We start from the raw sequence: 12,807 nt of genomic DNA, 5'->3' as shown, positions 1-12,807 counted from the left end.
TCAGTTTAAAAAAAAAAAAAAAAAACAACTGTTAAAATTTTATCATTATTACTACTATTTAAATTTTTATTATCAAGTACGTACCTCTGTTTACTCATGTGTAAAAGAGAAATCATAATTAGACATAATTCAATGGGTTGTTTGAAGATTACATGAGATAAAACACATAAAATGTTTAGATCAATGCCTAACCTATGGAAAGCACCCAATGAACAGGAGCTGTTACTATTATGGACCTTACATGCCCCTTTCCCTCAGGCCTTCAGAGTATATACTGAAAGCTGCAGGGCTGGGGAACTATCACCAAGCTAGCCTAACTCCTAGTTCCCTAAGCGGAAAGGGCTGTGAAAATGAAGCTTCCTGAACTGGAGCGTGCGGGAATCATGCCCAGTGGTAGTGCCACTGAGCTTCCAACTTACTTCCTGACCAGGATGAGCCTTTGACTTCTGTACTCCCTCGTCTCAGGAGCCTAAGGTTCCCTAAGTTGGCTGATATCTAGCTAATGCCCAGTGTCATTTAGAAAGGGAAAAAAGTTTTGTCAGATGTCCAGCTGAGGGAGGAGACACAAGGGAATAAATCAGAGGACCACATGTTGTTGTTGTTCTTAGGTGCCACTGAGTCAGTTCCGCCTCGCTGCAACCGTAAGTAAAACAGACTGAAACACTGTCCCGTCTTGTGTCATCCTCACAATTGTTGTCATGCTTGAGCCTATTGTTGCAGTCACTGTGTCAATCCATCTCATTGAGGGTCTTCCTCTTTTTTGCTGACCCTCTACTTTCCCAAGCATGATGTCCTTCTCCAGGGACTGGTGCCTCCCAATAACATGTCCAAAGTATGTGAGACAAAGTCTCGCCATCCATGCCTCCAAGGAACATTCTGGCTGTACTTCCTCCAAGAGAGATCTGTTTGTTCTTTTGGTAGTCCATAGCATGTTCAATATTCTTCGCCAACACTGAAATTCAAAGGCTTCAATTCTTTGGTTTTCCTTATTCATTGTCCAGCTTTAGCATGCATATTGAGGCAACTGAAAATACCACGGCTTGGGTCAGGCGCACCTTAGTCCTTAAAGTGGCATCTTAGCTTTTTAATACTTTCAAGAGATCTTTTGCAGATTTGCCCAATGCAACGCATCTTTTGATTTCTTGGCTGCTCCTTCTACGGGTGTTGATTGTGAATGCAAGTAAAATGAAATCCTTGACAACTTCACTCTTTTCTAGGTTTATCATGATGTTGCTTATTGGTCCAGTTACGAGGATTTTCGTTTTTTTATTTCTGCGCCTGCTTTTTTTTTTTTTATTATTGTACTTTAGATGAAGGTTTACGGAGCAAATTAGTTTCTCATTAAACAATTAATATAAATTATTACTAAACAATATAAATGGTTTAATTAGTTTAAACAATTAATATTAATATAATAATTAACAAAACATTGTTTTGTGACATTGGTTGCCAACCCCATAACATGTCAACACTCTCCCCTTCTGGACCTTGGGTTCCCCATTACCAACTTTTCTGTCCCCTCCTACCTTCTTGTTCTTGCCCCTGGGTTGTTGTACCCTTTTAGTCTTGTTTTGTTTTAGGGGCCTATCTAATCTTTGGCTGAAGGGTGAACATCAGGAGCGACTTCAGTACTGAGGTTAAAGGGGTGCCCAGAGCCACACTCCTGAGTTTCTCCAGTCTCCGTCAGATCAGTAAGTCTGGTCTTTTTTTGTGAGTTAAAATTTTCTTCTATATTTTTCTCCAGGTCTGTCTGGGACTCTCTATTGTGATCCCTGTCAAGGCAGTTGGTGGTGGGAGACAGGCACCATCTAGTTATGCTGGACTCAGTCTGGTGGAGGCTATGGTAGTTGGGATCCATTAGTCCTTTTGATTAATCTTTCCCTTGTGTCTTTGGGTTTCTTCATTCTCCCGTGCTCCAGGCAGATTTTTGTTTTCTTCATGTTGAGGTGTTTAACAGAGTATTGCATGGAGGAGGGTAAGATATCTCTTAAAGGTTCCTGCCTTTTGTTGGTGCAGCTAAAGCCTCATTTCAGTAAGATATCAAATCTGACCAAGCGGGGCAGACTGCTCCCAAACCCTCACCATCTTCCTCCCTGAAAACACCAACACTCTTCCTGGGCCCTGCCATACTTGGACCTTTGAGACCAGCTCCCAGCATCCCCTTCACTACCAAGCAACACAACAGTTCAGGCCAATCTGTGATGGGCTTTGGAACTGATGCAGCCTTCCTCATCCTCAGACCTGTCCGCACATCTGTAGCTCCCCAACAAATTGCACAACTGGGTGTCCCGGGAGTTCCCAGTGTGTACCATAATGCCACTGAAAGAATTTAGGTGAAACCTCAGGAAGAATGTTTTCGTTGAAAGGAATGAGAGACACAGGGAAAAGGCTCAAGGCAAGGTATGGAATTTGCTTCTCTTCAGATTTTCAGAAAGGGCACCCATTTCTACTCCCTACTGCCCTAGAGAGTTTGAGAGTTCATGCCTCAGTGGGGGTAGAGTAAGGCGGGCCTGAGCTTGTCTTTCCCTCCCCCTGCTCTCCTCCTCCTCAGCCCAACAGAGATCCTGCTTTAATTTTCAAGGCAAACCTGAGGGCCCTACAGGAAAAGGTACACCCGAGGTTGACCTGGGCGTTTCTTCCCCAAGAACAAATCCACACCCTCAAGTCTGTGCCCCCAGCTCTGCTGGCAATGAAGACCAGAAATCCCATCCTCCATACTGGCCACCACACCCTGGACATTCCCCCACCCTTTGGACAGACAGAAATTGGAGGTGCTGAAGCCAAAGGAGTCCCTGGGTAGTGCAAATGGTTAACACTTTCAGCTGCCAACTGAAAGGCTGGTATTCAAGTTTACCCAGACGCACCTCAGAAGAAAGGTCTGGTGTTCTACTTCCAAAAAAAATCAGCCATTAAAAACCCTATGGAAGGATGGAAAAATATATATCAAGCAAACAACAATCAAAAAAGAGCAGGAGTGGCAATATTAATGTCTGACATAATAGACTTTAAAGTTAAATCCATCAGAAAGGATAAGGAAGGACACTATATAATGATTAAAGGGACAATACACCAAGAAGATATAACCATATTAAATATTTATGCACCCAATGACAGGGCTGCAAGATACATAAACTCTATCAGCATTGAAAGGTGAGATAGACAGCTCCACAATAATAGTAGGAGACTTCAACACACCACTTTCGGTGAAGGACAGGACATCCAGAAAGAAGCTCAATAAAGACATGGAAGATCTAAATGCCACAATCAACCAACTTGACCTCACAGACATATACAGAACACTCCACCCAACAGCAACCAAGTATACTTTCTTTTCTGGTGCACATGTAACATTCTCTAGAATAGACCACATATTAGGTCACAAAGTAACCTTAGCAGAATCCAAAACACTGAAATATTACAAAGCATCTTCTCTGACCAAAAGGCCATAAAAGTGGAAATTAGTAACAGGAAAAGCAGGGAAAAGAAATCAAACACTTGGAAACTGAACAATACCCTGCTCCAAAAAGACTGGATTATAGAAGACATTAAGGATGGATTCATAGAATCCAATGAGAATGAAAACACTTCCTATCAGAACCTTTGGGACACAGCAAAAGTGGTGCTCAGAGGCCAATTTATATCAATAAATGCACACATCCAAAAAGAAGAAAGGGCCAAACTCAAAGAATTATCCCTACAGCATGACCAAGTGGGATTCATACCAGGTACGCAGGGATGGTTCAACATTAGAAAAAACAATTAATGTAATCTACCACATAAATAACACAAAAGACAAGAATCACATGATTTTATGAATTCATGCAGAAAAGGCCCTCAGGCCTTCTGTTGGCTCAGGACAGGAACCGTTCCCGAAGCCAACTCTTCAGACTTGGGTTCGACTGGACAATGGGTTGGAGAGGGATGCTGGTGAGGAGTGAGCTTCTTGGATCAGGTGAACACTTGAGACTATGTTGGCATCTCCTGCCTGGAGGGGAGATGAGAGGGTGGAGGGGGTTAGACGCTGGCGAAAAGGACACGAAAAGAGAGAATGGAGGGAGAGAGTGGGCTGTCTCATTAGGGGGAGAGTAACTGGGAGTGTGTAGCAAGGTGTATATGGGTTTTTGTGTGAAAGACTGACTTGATTTGTAAACTTTCACTTAAAGCACAATAAAAATTATTTAAAAAAAAAAAAAAACCTATGGAGCACAGTTCTACTCTGACAGACATGGGGTTTCCATGAGTTAAAATCAGCTCAACAGCAACTGCCTTTAGAAGCCAAAGCACTTTTCTTCTGGGGCTATATAACCTGATACAAATATCTTACCCTCCCTGTGCACATACATGAATACCTACACAGGTCCTGTTACTGGAAACGAGAAATTTCTGAGGATCCAGTGGCTTTAGGATGACAGGGTAGGGGCTGTGGAAGCCTAGGGGGACTACCAGAAAAAAAGACAGGAGCAGGACCTTTTGGGCAGCAGCTGACCTTCTGGGCTTACCCTCAGGTCAGCTGCTGCCCAGAAGCCACAGCTGTGTTAACAACAGGGTCAGGAATGTGCCACACCCCCCAACCTGGGCAGACTCCCTGCCTCGCCCCATTCCCATCTTACTCCCAGACAGGACTGGGAACAGTCACAGAGGACCATGTTAGACCTGGGAGAAAGAGAGAGCCATTTTCCCATGATAAAGCACCTAGTGGGCCCCCCCACAAAAAAAAAAACAAAAAAAAAACCCAGTGCCACTGAGTCGATTCCAACTCACAGAAACCCTGGTGGCATAGTGGTTAAGTGCTACAGCTGCTAACCAAAGGGATGGCAGTTCAAATCCGCGAGGCACATCTTGGAAACTGTACAGGGCAGTTCTACTTTGTCCTATAGGGTCGCTATGAGATGACCTAGTGGGCAGGGTATGGGAAATAACAACACAAATGAATCTCAAAATAATTCGGAAGAAAACTGAAACATACAGCTCCCAAAAGACCGCCAAACCCGGGTCAGCTGCTGGGGGCTGGCAAAGAGCCAGGAGATACACTGTCCCTGAACTGGGGCTGACCTGGCTTGGCCATGGCTCCCAGACAGAGACCTACCCCAGCTCTGCCCCACTAGCTTATCTCCCAGAGGAAGAGCCTGAGTCCCTTTCACCCCAAGAAGTTTTGGGGACAAATCAGAAAAGCCAGTTTTCTCCCAAGTGTTTGTCTCTTGCTAGAAAAAGATTGCTCCCAGTTCTCAAAGGGTCTGCCCTGCTCACCTTCAGATTGACAGATGGACAGACAAAATTTCTGATGTTCTCTGGGCCAAAACTGAAGCCATCAACCCCAAATCACCTCCTGGGATGACCCAGGAGCTCCCCCTGCTGTTTGGCTTGGCTGAAGCCAGATGGGGGTAGAGGAAGGATACAGTCTCATAGCGACTCTATAGGAGAGAGGAGAACTACCCCCATGGGGTTTCCAAGAAGCAGCTGATGGATTCAAACTGCCATCCTTTTGGTTTGCAGCTGAGCTCTTAACCACTGTGCCACTAGGGCTCCTGAAGAAAGGAAGGAGGATGCTTAAAGAAGTGGATTCTATTTGCAGTGCCCACACCCTAATCCAGCTGCTTCAGGAGGAGGCCCCACCAGTTGGGGTCATGTTTTAGATTCCCCCCCATCACTGCCGAACTCCAAACCAGAGCTGGACTTCCCCAGGGGGCATGAGAGACCAGGGAAGCAGATGTCCAGGGAACGGTAGTCCTGAGAGAAGTATGCCTAGGCTATCACATGCAGGGCCTGCAGCCTGGTCTCTGGGCACATGCACAGAGCTCTGAAGAGGGCTGTCCAGCTTGCAGATGTCCCCGGCTTCAGGAGAAAGCCATGTTCTGCAAAGCAAAATCAACCTCCTCTGAGCCTGAGAAAGGAAGCTGTGACACACTCAGTGAATCATCTAAGGGGAATGAGTGTGTGGTAGGGGGATCTGCCAGCCTTGGGGAGCGAAGTTGCTTCTCCCCAGTAACTCCCCCAAGTGCCAGTGGGGCACATCTAAATTGACCATTGGCAAATAATCATAGCTCTTTCCAAAAAGACCTCCAACCCCTTTCTGAAAGTACAGGAGTGGCCAGCAGATTCCTCGGGTCTCTGCAGTTCTAACATATAAGATTCCTATAAAAGCCTGTAGGATTCCACAGCTCACCCCTAGTGTGGCTGCCTTCTCTCTTGGCCCACCTACTAATCCTCAATTCCAGTTTGTTCTTTAATCTGATTTAAATCCATTTTGGTGTATCCTGAACGATGGCAACACTTTCCACTTTCAAGACGGAGGGAGAGGGGAAAGGAAAGGTGATATTCAGAGACTGAGGAAGAGAAAAAAGCAGCAAGAATAAGGGGCAGAGCAATGACAGAATAAGACCCAACTAAGTAACTGTGGTGAGGCAGCGGTGGTTCAGTGGTACAATTCCTGCCTCCCTTGAGGAAGACCCAGATTTGATTCCTGGCCAGTGCACCTCATACACATCTACCACCTCCCTCAGTGGAGGCTTGCGTGTGGGAGGGGTAGAAAAAGGCGTGGTTTGGGGCAGCAGCATCCCTAAGTGATGCCAATATCCTCTGCCTCGTTTCCCCCCATAATTAAAAAAAAAAAGGCGGGGAGGGGGGTGCGTAAGCCCTCCTAGTCAATCCCTACAGGCATTTTGTGGTTGTCCTGGCTTCCCAAAATAGCTGACCAGGCTACCCTCAGCCATACCCTGCCAAGGTAGCCTCTACTTCTCAGACTTTGGAAAGTCATTCCAGGGTATCTCACCTTGAAAGATAGATCTGCTCTTGGAATGCAGGAAGACAGTGATGAGCTCAGCCACTCGCTAGCACCCTACTTCCATTAACTCCTGTGTCCAAACAATTTCTTTAAGTCACCAACGATGAGGCTGCAGGAGGGGAAGACAAGTCCAAGACATCAATCTCCAGGGGGTATTCCTTCTTTAAACCTGGTCAAGGCCAGGCAGGAGAAATATCACACACATACTCTGGGGGCTCCTGGGGCAAAGTAATGGAAAAGAGACCCCTCACCCCCCCACTCAAGGTACCTCTGCCTCCTCTTAAGTACCTTCTTGTCTGTCTATCCTTTCCTGTGGGTTTTTGGAAAGATAATACAGGCATGGGCTTGCCCTGCCCTTCCTGGAGGTTTCAGGGTGACCAGCACACAGGAGGACCCAAAGGTGTGGGGCATGAGAAGAATAAGATCTGCATTTCAGGTCCCAGTTTACCCATTCCTTCTCAGATTATCCCACTTAATACCCACATCTTATAGATAAGGAAGCAGAAGCTCAGAGGGTAAGTGGACTTGCCCAAAGCTATCCAGGTAGGAAGGGAGAAGTCTGTGTCAAGGACAGGTCTTCCACCTCCAAAACATGCCTCCAGAGAGATCATGTCCTAGTAGGGAAGGGGGTCAGGAAGCAGGTGACATTTCAGTTGCTAAGGATGCCCATCTATCCTTGACTCCTGATTCAGATATTAGCTCGAATCTACAGTTCTTGTCTACAGTGCTCACACTGCCTGCCCCCAAGCCAGCTGGGAGGTTTACACATCTCGGAGGTGGGCCATGTGGGGTCTGGAGGACAGAAGGACAGAAAAGGAAAAGCTGCCATTTCTACGGGGTCCAGGAGCAAGAGAGAGGAAGAGACCTGGGCAGATGGGTCTGAACTGGCCACGTGGGAAGGCTGGGCAGAGGGAAACGAGGGGGGTGGGGCGAATGCGGCCTGGCTGAAGCACAGCTTTGCCCAACTGGCAACTGGAGCACTTCTTCCTTCCTCCAGCTCTCACCCCATCTCTCTCCAAATTCCTGGTGATTCTTTCCAGATGGGCACCGCTCCTTCCATGAAGGGAATGGCATGTGGAGGGAGGCTGTGGACTGATTACTAACACCATAGCCTTCTTCCAGCAGCAGCAGGCTGGGGAGCTGGCAGCTCAGACCACCACAGGAACAGCTTGTAATATTCTGTTCCAGCAGATTGGAGAGGGTTCCCCGTGGCTCAACCCTGAAGCTGAGGAGCCAGGATGGAAAAAGCAGGATAGAGGGAGTTCCTGAGCTCTTGGCCAACCAGCTGGCTTCTTGGTGACCGGGAATGCAGGTGCCAGATAAGCTCTCTTGCCTGGAAGCAGAAAAGTCAACATCATCCAGCCCTATGATTCTGATGGCTGTTGGCTGTCAAAGTTGGTTGGGTCCTCAACCTCTCTCAGGACCTGGAGGGAAAGGTGAGCAGGAACCAGTCACTGGCACATGCTAGCTCCCTTCAACCCTTCTTTTAGTAGCAGAAACTCATCTCCTTTCTGAAGTGTTTTGTTGGAAGTAGGAGGAGGGGTATCTTTCCCTCCCAGGATCTTGTGGAGCTGCCAGTGGTTTGAGTTGTCTAGTGGTACCAAACACAACATGAGATGTCAAGAGGAACAAGAGACAAATATTTCAAGATTGAATTCAAGGGATGGCCTCCTGTCTGAGAGTATTACCTGGTTAACCTTAAATGAGGGCACCTACCCTTGCACCTCTGTTCCCTCTGCAGATCAAAGCCACAAAACCCAAACTCTACAGGAGTAGCTGCAGAAGGGGCAGCTGATTCAGAATCTTAAAGCTGGAGGGTCCTAGGGATCCCCTAGATTGTAAGCTAAAGTTCCTCACACCTATTTAGAGACATAATTAAATCATAACTTTTGGATTTTGAAGGGGGATCTAGGTGACGTGAGAGAGTCTTTCACACATGTTGTTGTTGTTAAGTGCCACTGAACCAACCCCAACTCACAGCAACCTCATGTGACAGAGTAAAACTGTCCCATAGGGTTTTCTAGGCTGCAATCTTTACGGAAGCAGGTTGCCTGTGGAACAGCTGGGTGGATTCGAATTGCCAACATTCTGATAGCACCTGAGAGCTTAATCATTGTGCTTCCAGGGCTCCCTTTCACACACAGAGGTGTTCAATAAATGCCAGATGAGGGCCACTGGTACAGGAATACGCTTCCTAAGGAGGTCAGTGTCCCCTAATTTGAGAGGAGAGAAGGCTCAAGTAGATATAGGGCAGGGGGATCTTGCTGCTTCAGCCAAGGTGACCAGGGGGTCTATTTCTGGTAAAAAAAAAAAAAAAAAAATTCTGGTACTCATATCAAAATGGAGGTGGGCGGACAGGTCATCATTAGATCAACTATGCTGGCATGCATCATTCTCGGGTCACCTCTGAGCCTAGCTGGGCCCTGATCCTTGTCTAGACGCTTCCTCTCCAGCCAAGGCTGGGAGGCTAGTATAGACACTCACAACCTCACTTTTCACAGTGATGCCATTAAGGAGCCTGATTAGCAGGGCCCCATGCCGGGCTGCTAATGGGTTGGGGACATTAAGCATAAATGGTTTCCCAGACATAGGCCTGAGTAGAGCACAGGAAGGAACAAATATTTTAATCTCAAAGAAACAGAAGCGTAGGAGGGGATGGGGTTCCCTCTGCTTATTCTGCATTTACTGTTCTCCCATCCTCCACCTCCAACAGTTTCTGTAATTCTCAGGTCCAGGGATTCCCTGCTCAGGGGTGGGGGGAGCATAATGGGGGAGAACAGATCTTCACTCATCCAGACGTACAGGAGTGGAGGAGACATGCAAAGATTTATAGGAAGGGAAATTTCTGGGCTTGCCTTGGCCATTTGAACAACACTGACAGTCAAGAAGTCCTTGATATCTAATTTAAAATAATCTTGCTGTAACTCAAGTCCACTTCTCCTTGACTGGGGAGTGGGAAAAAAGGATTGAAGATCAGATATGGGACACCTTTAGATTCAAATTGGTTGCTCTAAACCAGTGGCTCTCAAAGAGTGGTTGGGATTAGCATCAGCCTATCAGCTGGGAACCTGTTAAAAACAAAAATTCTCAGGCCCCACCCCAGACCTAATGAATCAGAAATTCTGGAGGTGGGACAGCCAATCTTGTTTTAGCAAGCCCTCCAGGTAGTTCTGACACTTGCTGAAGTTTGAGAATCACAACTCTTGGCCCTATCCCTCCAGTGGAACAGGAAGGCAGGGAGAGGAACTAGGAGGGGATGCAACAAGCCTCCTCATCCAGAGGAAAAAGAAACTGGAACCTTCTCAACAGGGAAATCCAGAGCCAGGCCTCAGAGGGGGCTTCTGATCTTCTTCAGCGGTAAATGTCAAAGCAGTGTCTAAGTGGCCCAGCAAAGAGGAGTCTGGGGAAAATAACTGTGACCTTTTGCATTTTGCCCAGAGCAAGAAAGGATAATAGAACAATCCTTTCAGATAATTTATCTCCTGCTCCGTCCAAGCTTTTCAAAGCTAACTTCTCCCCAGCTGGAGGCCCCTGACACTCTCCCCTCCATGTCTCCAGCCCTCTGCCCACCCCAACCCTCTTTTGCTTTTTCTCCTCATCCACTGAATGAAAACTGGTTTTAACTGCTTCTTAAGCACAGGATCTGTGATTGAGGCCCTACTGCATATGGATAAGAAGAACAAGCCCACCATAACCTAGAACTATAACCTATCATGGGACAGCCTCTCTTCATAGCTTCCTCTTCTCCCCCTTTACCCCCCTTTTTTTTAATTCTACCTCCTCCCCCAGGGCCACCCCAGTTCATGGTGCTGTCATAAAGAAGGAGAAAACCAGTTGCCACCCAGGAGATCCCAACTCATGGCGACCCCATGTGTGTCAAAGTAGAATGTGCTCTGGACACAGATCACCAGGCTTTTCTTCCAATGTGCCTCTAGGTGAACTCAGACTGCCAACCTTGAGGTTAGCAGCTAAGCACATTAACTGTTTGCATTACCCAGGGGCTCCTAAAGAAAGAAGGAAGCTACCCTTTTCCTGATAACCACATGTGAATGATCACACCCGGAGAAAAAAAAAGATGAAATCTAGGCTCCTAACCAACCCATGTTTCCTGAGGGCCAGGGCTGGTCTACAGCTTATGCTCCTTTTTTATCTTCCATACAGATACACTGAATGTTTAACAAGTATTTGATAAGCTCCCAGAAGCCAGAAACAAAGGAGTCTCTGCTTTCAAACTAGAACCACAACAGAGATCAAGAAGGGGGTCCTACCTGAAATGACTAGGGAAGAAGCCCCATCCAGTCACCTTTGTGTCCATGTACTGCCACCTTCCTGTGCTCATTCATTCAACAAGCATATATAGTGCACCTCCTATATGTGGAGCCCTGGTGGCGCAGCGGTTAAGAGGTTAGCTGCTAACCAACAGGTCGGCAGCTCAAATCCACCAGCCACTCCTTGGAAACCCTATGGGGCAGTTCTACTCTGTCCTTATAGGGTCGCTATAAGTTGGAATCAACTCAACAGCAGTAGGTTTGGGTTTTTTGTGTGTGTGCGTGTCCTATATATGGAGCCTAGATCTTAACTTCTTATGATATGCCTTGGAGTAAAACAAAGTAGGAGCTAGAAATGGTGGGAACGGAAGTCAAGAAAAGCCTCTCTGAATATTTTTGGAAGTGAACCCTGGTCTAGAGTTCCTAGTCTACTGTCACTAGCTACTATTGGGGGGTGGGGGATGGAAGGATACTTTTTCAAAGATGAATGAACATCACTCGGTGGAAGAATGAGTTGAAGCCTGGAGCGGGCTGCGAAAGAGGGAGCAGAGTAGGAGATGAGGTCAGAGAGAAATCAGTGCTCAAATTATACAGGGCCTTGAGGACCACAGTAAGGATTTTAGATTTCATTCAGAGTGAAACAAGAAGCCAATGGGAGGTTCTGCACAGAGGAGTGACACGTTCCGATTTAACAGAAACCCTGGTGGCATAATGGTTAAGTGATACAGCTGCTGACCAAAAGGTCAGCAGTTCGAATCCACCAGGTGCTCCCTGGAAACTCTATGGGGCAGTTCTACTCTGTCCTATAGGGTCTCTATGAGTTGAAATCTAGTCAACGACAATGACAACAGGTTTTTTCACTCTGAATGCCATGTTGAGAACCGCCTGGAGGGGGCAGAGCAGAATCAGGGTAACCACTTAGGAGGCTGTGACAGAGATTAACTGTTCCCTCAAATTTATTCTTTCCTCTCATGTTTTAGCTGGGTACATGCTACATTTCCCAACCTTCCTTTCATCTAAGTATGGTATATGACAAAATGTTGGCCAACAGAATTTGAGCAGAAGCCATATATGCAATTTTTAGGTCAGTTTCTTAGAGCAATGGGCCTGCCCTCCACTTCTTCCTTCTCCCCTTTCCACTGGCTAGAATCTCATGTGCACGATGTGCCAGCTGGAGCAACCATATTAGTCTACAAGATGGAAGTTAGATGTTGAAAAAGACAAAGTGGCAAACCAGCATGACTGGATCAACCCTGGAAGACTTAAGCACAATCTCACACTTCAGAAAAAAGCAATCTTCTATCTTGTTTAAAGTACAGCACTGTATTTTAGGGACTCTGATAATCTGTACTGTAACTAACCCAGAGGCTATTGCAACTGCCCACACAAGATCTGATGGTGGCTCTGACAAGGGTAGTCACAGTGTAACTGGAAATAAGTGGTCAGATTCTGGTGATAACTTGAAGGGTAGAGCTGAGAACGTTTTCTGAGGGATTGGATAAGGGGATGTGGAAGAAGGAGAAGAGCTAGGAATGACTCCAAGGCTTAGGGCCTGGTAGAACGGAGTTGCATTTATTGCAGTGGGAAAGACCGGGGGACCACTGAGTTTAAGAGGACTCTGAGAGACAGTCATATGGAAATGTCAAGTGGGCAGCTGCATATGAGTCTAGAGCAGACTGGAGATGTAGGGGCTAAAGATATCCATTTGTGGATGAGATTACTTAGGGAGTGAGAGTGGGCAGAGAAGAAAGGTGTGAC

At 46.6% G+C, this 12,807-nt stretch overlaps 1 long non-coding RNA gene across 3 annotated transcripts in view; it reads right to left on the bottom strand.

The window, feature by feature from the left end:
• Window positions 1-12,807, bottom strand: part of LOC111750993 (uncharacterized) — a 109,306-nt gene that overhangs the window by 16,152 nt on the left and 80,347 nt on the right. Inside the window, exons 5-6 of one of the 3 annotated variants that reach the window (XR_010319427.1) lie at window positions 6,770-6,890; window positions 58-3,985 (exon numbers count right to left, since the gene is read on the bottom strand). The exons of 1 other annotated variant lie outside the window; for it this stretch is intronic. This is a non-coding gene — a long non-coding RNA (uncharacterized LOC111750993). Of the gene's footprint in view, window positions 1-57; window positions 3,986-6,769; window positions 6,891-12,807 lie in introns of those variants that run through there. One more of the 3 variants, XR_010319429.1, reaches the window with a different exon arrangement.

Source organism: Loxodonta africana, chromosome 2 (genome assembly GCF_030014295.1).
Source record: "Loxodonta africana isolate mLoxAfr1 chromosome 2, mLoxAfr1.hap2, whole genome shotgun sequence".
Lineage (NCBI taxonomy): Eukaryota > Metazoa > Chordata > Mammalia > Proboscidea > Elephantidae > Loxodonta > Loxodonta africana.
This window is presented reverse-complemented; position numbering and strand designations above follow the sequence as displayed.